This window comes from Crinia signifera, chromosome 4 (genome assembly GCF_055691185.1).
Source record: "Crinia signifera chromosome 4, ASM5569118v1, whole genome shotgun sequence".
Taxonomy (NCBI): Eukaryota; Metazoa; Chordata; class Amphibia; order Anura; family Myobatrachidae; genus Crinia; species Crinia signifera.
In genome coordinates, this window is record NC_139220.1 from 232,937,879 (window position 1) to 232,954,064 (window position 16,186).

At 41.7% G+C, this 16,186-nt stretch overlaps 1 protein-coding gene across 1 annotated transcript in view; it reads left to right on the forward strand.

The window, feature by feature from the left end:
* The window catches only part of LOC146073035 (transient receptor potential cation channel subfamily M member 7-like), a 173,307-nt gene that overhangs the window by 45,953 nt on the left and 111,168 nt on the right, over window positions 1-16,186 (forward strand). The gene's annotated exons all lie outside the window — the stretch shown is intronic.

The window sequence follows — 16,186 nt, forward strand, 5'->3', positions numbered from 1 at the left end:
TTTAGCAGCAGCATATTCTGCAACACTTCATAAATGGGTTGGGAACAAATACAGTAATAAGAGTGTGGGTGATATGTAATAGGGTGCGATATTTTCGTACATCTTGAAATCGCACTATATAAAAAGACGACAAAGAAGAAAGAATTTGTATTGGATGCACTCCTCAAGACCAATCAAGAAATTTATGGACTCATTCCTTTTCTATATTTTAAAATGAGTGGGGGCTCCTTTTATCTTTATTGCAACAAATAGGATAAGGAGACAGCCACTAATAGCGAAATAAAGAGGTTAAAATTTTTTTACAATGACATACATACATTTAGTGACAATAAAGGTAAGAATTTGTGATTTTGAGAGTTTAAAATGTAGGTAGGGATGACTGTTGGTTTGTGGTGTATATCAGGGTATATTCCCCACCAGGGTGTTTCTATGCACTCCTTTTGTGCTTCACAAAATTGTATATTGTTTTTTGTTGACACTTTTAGAGAAAGAATTATACAAATATATGCCTCAATGGGTTTTCTCAAGTGTAATGGTTGCTTCACCACAGGGGATTGTTACAGGTTTACAAGTGAAGAACAGTGTTGCTATTTCACACTTAATATATTATTTGTATCAATTCACTGAAGTCTGACGTTATGCCCAGAATCTTGGGATGCCAGATTCCTAACATGAGTGTTTAAAGCCTGAGAAAATGGAACAGTAGTGCCATCTGCTGGACAGTCTTATTAGTGGTACACTTAAATATAGATTCTAATGCACCACACTGGTATCAATCTACTTGGTAGTCTAGAGCAGGCTTAGATGATCCCTGCTTCCTTTGCAACCCTCTCTGTGGTGAGCTATGGAGCAACCTTTAAGGAGACATCAAAACCTGGTGTAACATTATTACATTAGAACAATAAATTTTCTGCACTAACACCAAACAGTCATTTTCCCTAACGCTACAGATGACAGGACACGTGTTTCGCTAAGAAATAGCTTCTTCAAGCTGACCACCAGAGTGTTATGAGGCTGGGATATTTATTAGGAGCGCCCAGCCAATGGCTGGATCCGCTCCTCTCATGTGGTGTGATTGCGCCAATCAGGGCGCCTCTACTTCCGCCCTGAGCTGTCAGCCCGGCCGGGTTCTCTGTCTGTGACGTCACCGCGTCGGTCACATGACGCGGACGTCGCGTCACGTGATTTGTCACATGGTTCTTAGTGACCAATTGTGCGGCTGTGATTGCCGGACCCGGAAGTAAGGGAGGGTGGAACGCCGCCCCGGAATCTGTGTATTACATAATTTACAATCAAAATTCTGCATTTCCTTGTTTATATTTATATTGCAGATTGTGCCGTTTGCTGTGCCTTGGCTCCGTTAGTTGAGGTTTTAGTGTTTCCATTTGCTAAGTGCCACTGTGTTCATAAATCGGTCATAATGGCATAGTATTGACATTATACATATTCCCCGTTGGGGCCCCGCCTTCTGTATATGGAATAAGCTTTACTATCAGAATTCAGTGGGGTATTATTCCCAATGCTGTGTTCATTTATTTATATTGTATATCAAGATTCAAAAAGTTTAATGGTCTTATTTTTAACTGTGGGGTTCTGCTGTTGTTATGTATATACATAATAATGTATTATAGATATTTTTTATATATTTTTATTGCAGATGTTGAATGTTCTGCAAGGAACAAGAAAATAGAAGACACAAGGGGATTTTTTGGCTCCATTGATTTTATTCATGATTTATGAAATAAAAATATATTTATCTCTTTTTAAAAAATAAAAAAGCTTTTTATTATATTGAAATGTTTCTGTTTCCTTTTCATTGTTGGTACAAGAATATGAGGTGATGTTTATCTATATTGATTGGATGAGTGGGTTGGGGTATAGTGAATAGTGTTCAAATTATTAAAAAGAGAAAATGTGCGAAAAAATATGTGCTTATAACAATAAACTGGTGAAAGGGATCATTGGTTGTATTTGTGGTCGGTGGCTGTGAAATTGAGAAAGTGTAAGATCTATTTGATGATCTTGTTGCTTAAGGGCACTATATGCCTGTGGTGAGAGATTCTAGATGATAGAACTGTGTATAGTTGGGGGTGTTCTAAGATAGTGAGAGTGGTATATATACGGGAGAAAATGAATATATAGAAAAAAATGTGTTATCTCGTATCATATAATGGTTGGATGTGAAATGATTGACAATGGGACAGTTGGACATTGGTTCCTGATTTTAATGGAGTTGTCGTCCCTTGGTCTATGGATATATATATGTATTGACCTGTTGGACCAGGATAGATTGTTCCATTATAGAGTGGAGTCAGTTAATTGGAATGGATGGTAGGTATTTGTTTTGGTTCGGGGGGGGGGGGGGGTAGATTCCTGTGCTTATTATTTTTATTTTTGGGCACATAGAGGTGAGTAATTGACCACATATAATGGTTGTTCCTAACAGGGTAAGTATATGTTGTATGTATATAATACACTGGATTTTCTTTTACAGGAAAGGTAAGTAACTATTATATTCATTAAGACCTTTGGGTTGTAGGGAGTCCATTAGAAATATCATTTTAGTTTCCACTTCCAACAGTTCTCTGTCCAGGTCTCCTCCTCTGATTCCCAGTTGGACATGTCTCATTCCAAACACCTTCAGGCCAGTGGGGTCATTGTTGTGAGTTCTCATGAAGTGTCTGGCCACTGAGGTTAGTTTTTTGTAATTGGCTGAATCTTTCCTCGCATTTCTTATAGACCCTATATGTTCCAGCACCCGTACTTTGAGGGGCCTCTTGGTTTTACCCACATAGATCTTACCACAGGGGCACTGTAATTGGTAAATTACCCCTATGGTTGTACATGTTATGAGAGTTTGGATTTTCCAAGTTTTTTAAAATTTGTCCACAAAGGTTTTTGTGGGGGTCATGTAAATACAGGCTTTGCAGTGTCCACATTTTTCGGATCCTAGTTTTTTGGTTGTACTTCTCACTGGTTCAGCCAGGTGACTGTGCACTAATTGATCTTTAATATTCCTGGCTCTCCGCCAGCTGGTCTGCACTTTTGCTGGGAGGATCTTTTTTAAATCTTCATCGGTTTGCAAGACATGCCAGTGTCGTTGTAAAATATTATTGACATTTCTCCAGTTCTTGTTGAAGGTACCAATAAAACCTACTGGTTCTTCTTTCTTGGTGGTCCGTATCTTGGGGGATAGCAATGTATCTCTCGGAATTTGTTTGACCTCATTACGAGATCTTTTGATGAGGGTCTGACTGTATCCTCTTTCATGTAATCTTTCTGACAACTTTTGCTCTCTTTTTTCGTATGTTTTTGAGTTGGAGCAATTCCGTTTAATCCTGATCATTTTGCCCTTGGGGATAGCTCTGATAGTGCTTGGCAAGTGTGCACTGGTGGCATGAAGGACACTGTTGGTGGCTGTTTCTTTTCTGAATAAATCGGTGCAGATATTGCCATTTCCATCTATACTGATGGTCAGATCCAAAAAATGTATCTTCTGTTGGCTGGCTTGATATGATAGTTTAAGATTTAAGTTGTTATCATTTAGCACATTGATCATCTCCTCCAATTCACTTTTTTCTCCGTCCCAAAGCATCAGGATATCATCAATGTAGCGTAGATACAATGGTATTTTATCTGTGTATCTCGCATTGGCATCCTGAAAGACTACCTCTCTCTCCCACCACCCCAGGTACAGATTAGCATACGTCGGGGCACAGGCTGTCCCCATAGCTGTGCCCCGCACCTGGAGGTAGTGGGAGCCCTGGCAGACAAAGTAGTTTTTAGTCAAAATGAATCTAATTGCTTCAGTGAGGAAGTTATTAAATTCGTAATTGGCGTCCATCTGAAGAAAGTATTGGACCGCTTCAATTCCTCTCTCATGGTTTATACTTGTATAAAGACTTTCAACGTCTAATGATACAAGCCATGTATTATTGTTAACTGATAGATTCTCTAATTTGTTTAACACGTCCATCGTGTCACGGAGGTATGATGGTAATGCAGTAACGTGTTTCTGTAGGAATTGGTCCACGTATATGCTTAGCTTTTCTGTTAAGCTGCCTTTCCCGGACACGATGGGCCTGCCAGGGGGTGTCTTGGAGTTTTTATGTATTTTTGGGAGGAGATATAATGTCGGTGTTTTTGGATTATCTATCTGTAGGAATTTGAAGTCGCTGTTGGAAATGATTTTGTTGTCATATGCTGATTTGATGAAGTTCTGATATTGTCTGGAAAAATCTGCACTGGGACTGAAGATTAGTTTTGAGTAAAATTTTCTGTCACAGAGTTGTTTCTGTAGCTCTTGAACATAGAGGTCCCGTGGCCAAAGGACCACGTTCCCCCCCTTGTCCGAAGGTTTAACTATTGTGTCTTGCCATTCAGATATTTCTTTTAGTGCATTCTTTTCCCCTTTGTTGATGTTATGTGGGTTGGAGGGTTGGTTGATAAGCAGTTGATCCAAATCTCTTGACACCAATGTTTGATAAACCTGGACTTGTGGACAGATTTTATTATCCGGAAAAAATGTTGATTTTTTCTTTATTTTGGATTGATCCAGCGGTTCTGGTGCCAGAGTTGATGTTATGGTCAGATTGGTTTGTAAGTTGTCATTGATATTTGATGACAATTCATACAACATCTGTATCGCTAAGCGATCTTCATAATCAAAATCATTGCTGGGGTCTTGGGGATCTCTTACAGGATCAGGGGGGTTTGGGGTATGGTCTGTACCTTCTCTCTCTGATCTTTGATGGTTTATAAAGAATTTTTTGAGAAGAATTTTGCGTGTAAAGAGGTTAAGATCTTTCTCTATGTCAAATCTGTCGGCTGGTGCAGAGGGTGAGAATGAAAGCCCTCGTTTTAGGATAGATTCCTGATCATTGGTCAATTCTCGATTGGTAAGGTTGACAATTTTGAGGTGAGTTGTGGGGGGAGGTCTTGTGATAGGATTTAGTTGGTCTATTCCCTGAATCTCCTCCTCTCCCTGGTGTCCCCTCTCCAATCTACAGCCTGATCTTTCTCCAGGGTCTCTGCCTGGGTTTCGGCCTGCCCCTAAAAAATTCAGATGGGAGAGTCTAGTATCCACCGAGTCTGCATCGGAGGAGTCTGGTTAAGATGAGGTGTAATTGAAAAAATTTCCCCCCTTATTTGGTGCATATTGTGGTCTGGTGGGTCTTGAATTCCACTTAAAAAAATTATTTTTTTGAAAATCCATTCTGTCTCTTTGAAATTTTCTTTTTTTGCAATCTATTATTTCTGATTCATAAGTTTCTATTTCTTTTTTGTATTTGTCATAGCGGGTCTGAAAAAGTTCTAATGTTTCATGGTTTTTCAACCTCTCCCCTAGTGTCGTTATCTCCAGTGACAATTGAGTTAGTAGTATTTCATCATGTTTGATGAGGATTTTCATCAACTACTTAGAGCACTGTAGTAGGGTTTTTTCCCATTCCAGTTTTAGTTCATTGTTGGCCAGATCAAATGCTGGGAAAATTTTAGGTCTTAACCCCCTCGGAACTAAGTTGCTTTTAATATAATTGTCAAAGGTAGTGCGGTTCCACACTGTTTTGCTTTGCTTCATGAGAGCTAGTTTTAAAGCATATAAATCTTCGGACCAGCTGGGGGTGGGACCACTTGATCTATCAGGATTATCCAAAAATATGGAATCCATGTCACTCCTGAGCTTGTCCCTTCTAGTTTCTAGGTCTTTTGCTAGGCTGAATGATGCCATAATAAAACGCCTGTGGGGTTTTTGTATTATATTTGTGCTATATTGGGGATATTCCTATTTCTCAGATGGGTGGTGCTAGAACTCAGAAGTCCGCAGTTAAGCAGATAGAGCAATAGTACTAGGTATAGGGGTTTTGGGAGTTCTGCACACACAATTGTATTAATACCCTAAAATCAAGGGGTGGTATTCCACTAGATGTTTGTGGACATCAGTGGGGGTGCTATCCCAAATAGATCAGGATCAAAAGACGACAAAGAAGAGAGAATTTGTATTGGATGCACTACTCAAGACCAATCAAGAAATTTATGGACTCATTCCTTTTCTATATTTAAAATGAGTTATTAGTGGCTGTCTCCTTATCCTATTTGTTGCAATAAAGATAAAAGGAGCCCCCACTCATTTTAAAATATAGAAAAGGAATGAGTCCATAAATTTCTTGATTGGTCTTGAGGAGTGCATCCAATACAAATTCTTTCTTCTTTGTCGTCTTTTGATATAGTGCGATTTCAAGATGTACGAAAATATCGCACCCTATTACATATCACCCACACTCTTATTACTGTATTTGTTCCCAACCCATTTATGAAGTGTTGCAGAATATGCTGCTGCTAAAAAGGTATGTGTATAAGCATAGGTATATGTACTGTACCACATTTTATTAGGGGGTGCACCGCACCGTCTTCTTTGTCGTCTTTTGATCCTGATCTATTTGGGATAGCACCCCCACTGATGTCCACAAACATCTAGTGGAATACCACCCCTTGATTTTAGGGTATTAATACAATTGTGTGTGCAGAACTCCCAAAACCCCTATACCTAGTACTATTGCTCTATCTGCTTAACTGCGGACTTCTGAGTTCTAGCACCACCCATCTGAGAAATAGGAATATCCCCAATATAGCACAAATATAATACATAAACCCCAGAGGCGTTTTATTATGGCATCATTCAGCCTAGCAAAAGACCTAGAAACTAGAAGGGACAAGCTCAGGAGTGACATGGATTCCATATTTTTGGATAATCCTGATAGATCAAGTGGTCCCGCCCCCAGCTGGTCCGAAGATTTATATGCTTTAAAACTAGCTCTCATGAAGCAAAGCAAAACAGTGTGGAACCGCACTACCTTTGACAATTATATTAAAAGCAACTTAGTTCCGAGGGGGTTAAGACCTAAAATTTTCCCAGCATTTGATCTGGTCAACAATGAACTAAAACTGGAATGGGAAAAAACCCTACTACAGTGCTCTAAGGAGTTGATGAAAATCCTCATCAAACATGATGAAATACTACTAACTCAATTGTCACTGGAGATAACGACACTAGGGGAGAGGTTGAAAAACCATGAAACATTAGAACTTTTTCAGACCCGCTATGACAAATACAAAAAAGAAATAGAAACCTACGAATCAGAAATAATAGATCGCAAAAAAAAGAAAATTTCAAAGAGACAGAATGGATTTTCAAAATAATAAATTTTTTAAGTGGAATTCAAGACCCACCAGACCACAATATGCACCAAATAAGGGGGGAAATTTTTCCAATTACACCTCATCTGAACCAGACTCCTCCAATACAGACTCGGTGGATACTAGACTCTCCCATCTAAATTTTTTAGGGGCAGGCCGAAACCCAGACAGAGACCCTGGAGAAAGATCAGGCGGGGCCAGGGGGGGGGGAAGAAGAAGGAAGAGAGAGGCTGTAGATTGGAGAGGGGACACCAGGGAGAGGAGGAGATTCAGGGAATGGACCAACTAAATCCCATCACAAGACCTCCCCCCACAACTCACCTCAAAATTGTCAACCTTACCAATCAAGAATTGACCAATGATCAGGAATCTATCCTAAAACGAGGGCTTTCATTCTCACCCTCTGCACCAGCCGACAGATTTGACATAGAGAAAGATCTGAACCTCTTTACACGCAAAATTCTTCTAAAAAAATTCTTTATAAACCATCAAAGATCAGAGAGAGAAGGTACAGACCATACCCCAAACCCCCCTGATCCTGTAAGAGATCCCCAAGACCCCAGCAATGATTTTGATTATGAAGATCGCTTAGCGATACAGATGTTGTATGAATTGTCATCAAATGTCAATGACAACTTACAAACCAATCTGACCATAACATCAACTCTGGCACCAGAACCGCTGGATCAATCCAAAATAAAGAAAAAATCAACATTTTTTCCGGATAATAAAATCTGTCCACAAGTCCAGGTTTATCAAACATTGGTGTCAAGAGATTTGGATCAACTGCTTATCAACCAACCCTCCAACCCACATAACATCAACAAAGGGGAAAAGAATGCACTAAAATAAATATCTGAATGGCAAGACACAATAGTTAAACCTTCGGACAAGGGTAAGGAACGTGGTCCTTTGGCCACGGGACCTCTATGTTCAAGAGCTACAGAAACAACTCTGTGACAGAAAATGTTACTCAAAACTAATCTTCAGTCCCAGTGCAGATTTTTCCAGACAATATCAGAACTTCATCAAATCAACATATGACAACAAAATCATTTCCAACAGCGACTTCAAATTCCTACAGATAGATAATCCATAAACACCGACATTATATCTCCTCCCAAAAATACATAAAAACTCCAAGACACCCCCCGGCAGGCCCATCGTGTCCGGGAAAGGCAGCTTAACAGAAAAGCTAAGCATATACGTGGACCAATTCCTACGGAAACACGTTACTGCATTACCATTATACCTCCGTGACACGATGGACGTGTTAAACAAATTAGAGAATCTATCAGTTAACAATAATACATGGCTTGTATCATTAGACGTTGAAAGTCTTTATACAAGTATAAACCATGAGAGAGGAATTGAAGCGGTCCAATACTTTCTTCAGATGGACGCCAATTACGAATTTAATAACTCCCTCACTGAAGCAATTAGATTCATTTTGACTAAAAACTACTTTGTCTGCCAGGACTCCCGATACCTCCAGGTGCGGGCCACAACTATGGGGACAGCCTGTGCCCCGACGTATGCTAATCTGTACCTGGGGTGGTGGGAGAGAGAGGTAGTCTTTCAGGATGCCAACGCGAGATACACAGATAAAATACCATTGTATCTACGCTACATTGATGATATCCTGATGCTTTGGGACGGAGAAAAAAGTGAATTGGAGGAGATGATCAATGTGCTAAATGATAACAACTTAAATCTTAAACTATCATATGAAGCCAGCCAACAGAAGATACATTTTTTGGATCTGACCATCAGTATAGATGGAAATGGCAATATCTGCACCGATTTATTCAGAAAAGAAACAGCCACCAACAGTGTCCTTCATGCCACCAGTGCACACTTGCCAAGCACTATCAGAGCTATCCCCAAGGGCGAAATGATTAGGATTAAACGGAATTGCTCCAACTCAAAAACATACGAAAAAAGAGAGCAAGAGTTGTCAGAAAGATTACATGAAAGAGGATACAGTCAGACCCTCATCAAAAGATCTCGTAATGAGGTCAAACAAATTCCGAGAGATACATTGCTATCCCCCAAGATACGGACCACCAAGAAAGAAGAACCAGTAGGTTTTATTGGTACCTTCAACAAGAACTGGAGAAATGTCAATAATATTTTACAACGACACTGGCATGTCTTGCAAACCGATGAAGATTTAAAAAAGATCCTCCCAGCAAAAGTGCAGACCAGCTGGCGGAGAGCCAGGAATATTAAAGATCAATTAGTGCTGAACCAGTGAGAAGTACAACCAAAAAACTAGGATCCGAAAAATGTGGACGCTGCAAAGCCTGTATTTACATGACCCCCACAAAAACCTTTGTGAACAAATTTGAAAAAACTTGGAAAATCCAAACTCTCATAACATGTACAACCATAGGGGTAATTTACCAATTACAGTGCCCCTGTGGTAAGATCTATGTGGGTAAAACCAAGAGGCCCCTCAAAGTACGGGTGCTGGAACATATAGGGTCTATAAGAAATGCGATGAAAGATTTAGCCAATTACAAAAAACTCACCCCAGTGGCCAGACACTTCATGAGAACTCACAACAATGACCCCACTGGCCTGAAGGTGTTTGGAATGAGACATGTCCAACTGGGAATCAGAGGAGGAGACCTGGACAGAGAACTGTTGAAAGTGGAAACTAAAATGATATTTCTAATGGACTCCCTACAACCCAAAGGTCTTAATGAATATAATAGTTACTTACCTTTCCTGTAAAAGAAAATCCAGTGTATTATATACATACAACATATACTTACCCTGTTAGGAACAACCATTATATGTGGTCAATTACTCACCTCTATGTGCCCAAAAATAAAAATAATAAGCACAGGAATCTACCCCCCCGAACCAAAACAAATACCTACCATCCATTCCAATTAACTGACTCCACTCTATAATGGAACAATCTATCCTGGTCCAACAGGTCAATACATATATATATCCATAGACCAAGGGACGACAACTCCATTAAAATCAGGAACCAATGTCCAACTGTCCCATTGTCAATCATTTCACACCCAACCATTATATGATACGAGATAACACATTTTTTTCTATATATTCATTTTCTCCCGTATATATACCACTCTCACTATCTTAGAACACCCCCAACTATACACAGTTCTATCATCTAGAATCTCTCACCACAGGCATATAGTGCCCTTAAGCAACAAGATCATCAAATAGATCTTACACTTTCTCAATTTCACAGCCACCGACCACAAATACAACCAATGATCCCTTTCACAAGTTTATTGTTATTAGCACATATTTTTTCGCACATTTTCTCTTTTTAATAATTTGAACACTATTCACTATACCCCAACCCACTCATCCAATCAATATAGATAAACATCACCTCATATTCTTGTACCAACAATGAAAAGGAAACAGAAACATTCAATATAATAAAAAGCTCTTTTATTTTTTAAAAAGAGATAAATATATTTTTATTTCATAAATCATGAATAAAATCAATGGAGCCAAAAAATCCCCTTGTGTCTTCTATTTTCTTGTTCCTTGCAGAACATTTAACATCTGCAATAAAAATATATAAAAAATATCTATAATACATTATTATGTATATACATAACAACAGCTGAGCGCACTGGTGGAGGAATACACTCTTTGTCTACATTAGCAGATCGAAGAACCCCACAGTTAAAAATAAGACCATTAAACTTTTTGAATTTTGATATACAATATAAATAAATGAACACAGCATTGGGAATAATACCCCACTGAATTCTGATAGTAAACTTATTCCATATACAGAAGGCGGGGCCCCAACGGGAAATATGTATAATGTCAATACTATGCCATTATGACCGATTTATGAACACAGTGGCACTTAGCAAATGGAAACACTAAAACCTCAACTAACGGAGCCAAGGCACAGCAAACGGCACAATCTGCAATATAAATATAAACAAGGAAATGCAGAATTTTGATTGTAAATTATGTAATACACAGATTCCGAGGCGGCGTTCCACCCTCCCTTACTTCCGGGTCCGGCAATCACAGCCGCACAATTGGTCACTAAGAACCATGTGACAAATCACGTGACGCGACGTCCGCGTCATGTGACCGACGCGGTGACGTCACAGACAGAGAACCCGGCCGGGCTGACAGCTCAGGGCGGAAGTAGAGGCGCCCTATGATAGGCGCAATGACACCACATGACAGGAGCGGATCCAGCCATTGGCTGGGCGCTCCTAATAAATATCCCAGCCTCATAACACTCTGATGGTCAGCTTGTAGAAGCTAGTTCTTAGCGAAACACGTGTCTTGTCATCTGTAGCGTTAGGGAAAATGACTGTTTGGTGTTAGTGCAGAAAATTTATTGTTCTAATGTAATAATGTTACACCAGGTTTTGATGTCTCCTTGAAGGTTGCTCCATAGCTCACCACAGAGAGGGTTGCAAAGGAAGCAGGGATCATCTAAGCCTGCTCTAGACTACCAAGTAGATTGATACCAGTGTGGTGCATTAGAATCTATATTTAAATGTACCACTAACAAGACTGTCCAGCAGATGGCACTACTGTTCAATTTTCTCAGGCTTTAAACACTCATGTAAGGAAAGAAGAAGAAGGAACGACTCTCTTTGGTGTTGGGGCACTCTTAGTATAACGATTACGTCAAGAAATCTGTAAAAATATGACAAGTATGGGGTAGTCAGATAAGAAATGTGGGTGGGATTGAGGGTACTAGCTCAAAATTATGGAGTCAAGTAAGAGAATGCTAGTTGAACAGAGTAGTAGATGAGGAGTATTCCCCCTCCAAATGAGATGTTAGGCGTTTAAAAATTAACTTTTATTAAATATACAGTAAAAAAGTATCTAGACAGACATTAACAGACATTTAACACAAAACATTTAAACAAGTTAAGGTAACCCTTGAGTATCTGTGCCTAAACGGGGCACTGGGTCCTCCTGTTTAACCTCAGCCTGGGTCGGTAATATGCGTATTCCCAGGTGAGAGTAATGTCTCCTCAACAGTAGATAGTCTGTTAGAGTCCCCGGAAGAATAAGTGGGCCCTATCCCCTGTAAGGTGTAACCCTACTAAAGGGTACAGGGTTCCACTTATAAAATCTAAAGGTTCCTACAATGGGTGAGCCTGATTCTGGGGTTGCAGTTTGTGCAAGGAGAACTTTTACTGAGAGGGCTAGGTGGAGATCTGTGTAGTGTGTGCAATCTCCGAACAGATTACTCAGTACGAACAGAGAAATTTATATGACATTAGAAATCTTCACAGGATGTCCTCTTTATAGCGAGGAGACTGTCAACCCCTGTCTATTATAGCGAGGAGGATATCAACACCTATGAGCCCAAGATATCTATTAAGATCCTTATCACCTCCCTTAGAGGAATCACAATACAGACATCAACTTCTATCAAAAAGCCGCAATGTCTCTTTTCCTGGGTAGTGATGTTCTCAGCAAGTTTAACCTTTATGCAGAAGTTGACTACAATGTATGCAGTTAACATAGATGTGTTCATTTTATAATTGTAACATTCTGAAACATCAGAGACAATCATATTATCTAAACAAGGTTTGACTTATTGGAGAAAGGAAATTCACAATAACTCATGGATCAAGTCGATCCTACAGGAGGACACAATATCTGAGCCCTATAAGGCCTGGTTACCCATACTCCCTTAGAAGGGTGAATATTCTTTTGATCTGCCTAATGAGCAGATAACCGTTCTGTCTCATAGAATCTCATGAAAACTGCACAAAAGATAGATTGATTTATATGAAACTTCACTGGATTTATTTGACCAGTGTAACATTTATTTCAACAGACACATTTGTAGGACAGGAAAAAGGTAGCAGTATAAATTCACTGTTTCTCCCGCAAGGAGATAGGGATATGACTGGGAGGAGGGAGGGTTAGGAGAGGGTAAGACACAGGTTTGAGTAGGAGTGGAATAGAGATAGGGGTGGGGGTCCCGTTCTGCCCAATAGGTATGGGTAGTCCCACCGACTTTATATACCCGTAACAGAGGGGAGAGCCTGGTTCGAGTTTGGAAAGTCTCCTATCCCCTCTGGCAGGTTGTCTGCTCCAACTGTCAGCTGCCACTAGGTAAGAGTGGGCTTTTTAGGGTATTGTGGGGGATGTTCCCAACCTTATAGGGTATAAGGTCAGTGGTGAAAGATGAAAGAGTGCTCTGTGTGAACCTCAATAATAAGCGGCTGCTGCCCTGCTTTGTATACCTGTGGGCTCGGGGTGGAATACTGTACAGTTTAGAGACAGGTCACCCTTATCTCATAGTACCTTCATACGCCCCGGGCCGGTTACTGTCAGTTTGTCGACAGACCTTAGAGGTATAGCGGGTGAGCGGGCTTATGTGGGCGCAACAAGAGGGCTAAACGACGAGAGCAGTCAAGTAGGGAAACTGATGAGTATTCCCCGAGCAGGGAGTAGACCCTGAGAAAGGAAGAATGGGGGAGCACAAGTCAGGAAGGGTAACAGAGGAGTGCGGGAGAGAGTGGTACCTGTTTGTGTACAGCGTACACGTATCTGGTACTAGGATCGTCTGCTGCAGGTAATAAGAGCTGCCTGGGACGGCGTCCTGTGTCTGTAGGTGTATTTTCCTCAATTGTGCAGGCTGCTGTGTATAAGGCAGGAGGGTGCCTGGGGAGTCCCCTTGAGCGCGGCTTCTGGCTCAGTGTCTGTCCGGTGCTACCGAACTTTGGGAGCCAACTGGAGTTGCTGCTGCGGGGGACATGCAGTGTCGGGACTGTGTCTCCGGGTCACCAGGCGGTGATACGGCTGCTTGTGGGGAATGCTCTGGTCCGAGCTAATCCCCCAAACCACGAGCAGTAACGTCTCTGCTACGTGGGTGGCTGCTTGTGGGATACGCTAGATAGTCGCTCCCTAGATCACCTGTTCGTGGTATACGCTGAATAGTAGCGTCTCTCCCTCCTCGCCTAGATGCGGCTGCTGCGGGAGGCGCTTCAGTAGTAGCGTTACTCCCTAGATCACCAACGATCGTTTCACCTATGGGCTTCTTCTTCACACCCTGAAGAAGCCCATAGGTGAAACGATCGTTGGTGATCTAGGGAGTAACGCTACTACTGAAGCGCCTCCCGCAGCAGCCGCATCTAGGCGAGGAGGGAGAGACGCTACTATTCAGCGTATCCCACGAACAGGTGATCTAGGGAGCGACGCTACCATCAAGCGCCTCCCGCAGCAGCCGCATCCATGCGAGGAGGGAGAGACGCCACTATCTAGCGTATCCCACAAGCAGCCACCCACGTAGCAGAGACGTTACTGCTCGTGGTTTGGGGGATTAGCTCGGACCAGAGCATTCCCCACAAGCAGCCGTATCACCGCCTGGTGACCCGGAGACACAGTCCCGACACTGCATGTCCCCCGCAGCAGCAACTCCAGTTGGCTCCCAAAGTTCGGTAGCACCGGACAGACACTGAGCCAGAAGCCGCGCTCAAGGGGACTCCCCAGGCACCCTCCTGCCTTATACACAGCAGCCTGCACAATTGAGGAAAATACACCTACAGACACAGGACGCCGTCCCAGGCAGCTCTTATTACCTGCAGCAGACGATCCTAGTACCAGATACGTGTACGCTGTACACAAACAGGTACCACTCTCTCCCGCACTCCTCTGTTACCCTTCCTGACTTGTGCTCCCCCATTCTTCCTTTCTCAGGGTCTACTCCCTGCTCGGGGAATACTCATCAGTTTCCCTACTTGACTGCTCTCGTCGTTTAGCCCTCTTGTTGCGCCCACATAAGCCCGCTCACCCGCTATACCTCTAAGGTCTGTCGACAAACTGACAGTAACCGGCCCGGGGCGTATGAAGGTACTATGAGATAAGGGTGACCTGTCTCTAAACTGTACAGTATTCCACCCCGAGCCCACAGGTATACAAAGCAGGGCAGCAGCCGCTTATTATTGAGGTTCACACAGAGCACTTTTTCATCTTTCACCACTGACCTTATACCCTATAAGGTTGGGAACATCCCCCACAATACCCTAAAAAGCCCACTCTTACCTAGTGGCAGCTGACAGTTGGAGCAGACAACCTGCCAGAGGGGATAGGAGACTTTCCAAACTCGAACCAGGCTCTCCCCTCTGTTACGGATATATAAAGTCGGTGGGACTACCCATACCTATTGGGCAGAACGGGACCCCCACCCCTATCTCTATTCCACTCCTACTCAAACCTGTGTCTTACCCTCTCCTAACCCTCCCTCCTCCCAGTCATATCCCTATCTCCTTGCGGGAGAAACAGTGAATTTATACTGCTACCTTTTTCCTGTCCTACAAATGTGTCTGTTGAAATAAATGTTACACTGGTCAAATAAATCCAGTGAAGTTTCATATAAATCAATCTATCTTTTGTGCAGTTTTCATGAGATTCTATGAGACAGAACGGTTATCTGCTCATTAGGCAGATCAAAAGAATATTCACCCTTCTAAGGGAGTATGGGTAACCAGGCCTTATAGGGCTCAGATATTGTGTCCTCCTGTAGGATCGACTTGATCCATGAGTTATTGTGAATTTCCTTTCTCCAATAAGTCAAACCTTGTTTAGATAATATGATTGTCTCTGATGTTTCAGAATGTTACAATTATAAAATGAACACATCTATGTAAACTGCATACATTGTAGTCAACTTCTGCATAAAGGTTAAACTTGCTGAGAACATCACTACCCAGGAAAAGAGACATTGCGGCTTTTTGATAGAAGTTGATGTCTGTATTGTGATTCCTCTAAGGGAGGTGATAAGGATCTTAATAGATATCTTGGGCTCATAGGTGTTGATATCCTCCTCGCTATAATAGACAGGGGTTGACAGTCTCCTCGCTATAAAGAGGATATCCTGTGAAGATTTCTAATGTCATATAAATTTCTCTGTTCGTACTGAGTAATCTGTTCGGAGATTGCACACACTACACTCTCTGAGAAAGGGTGAACCCCACAGATCTCCACCTAGCCC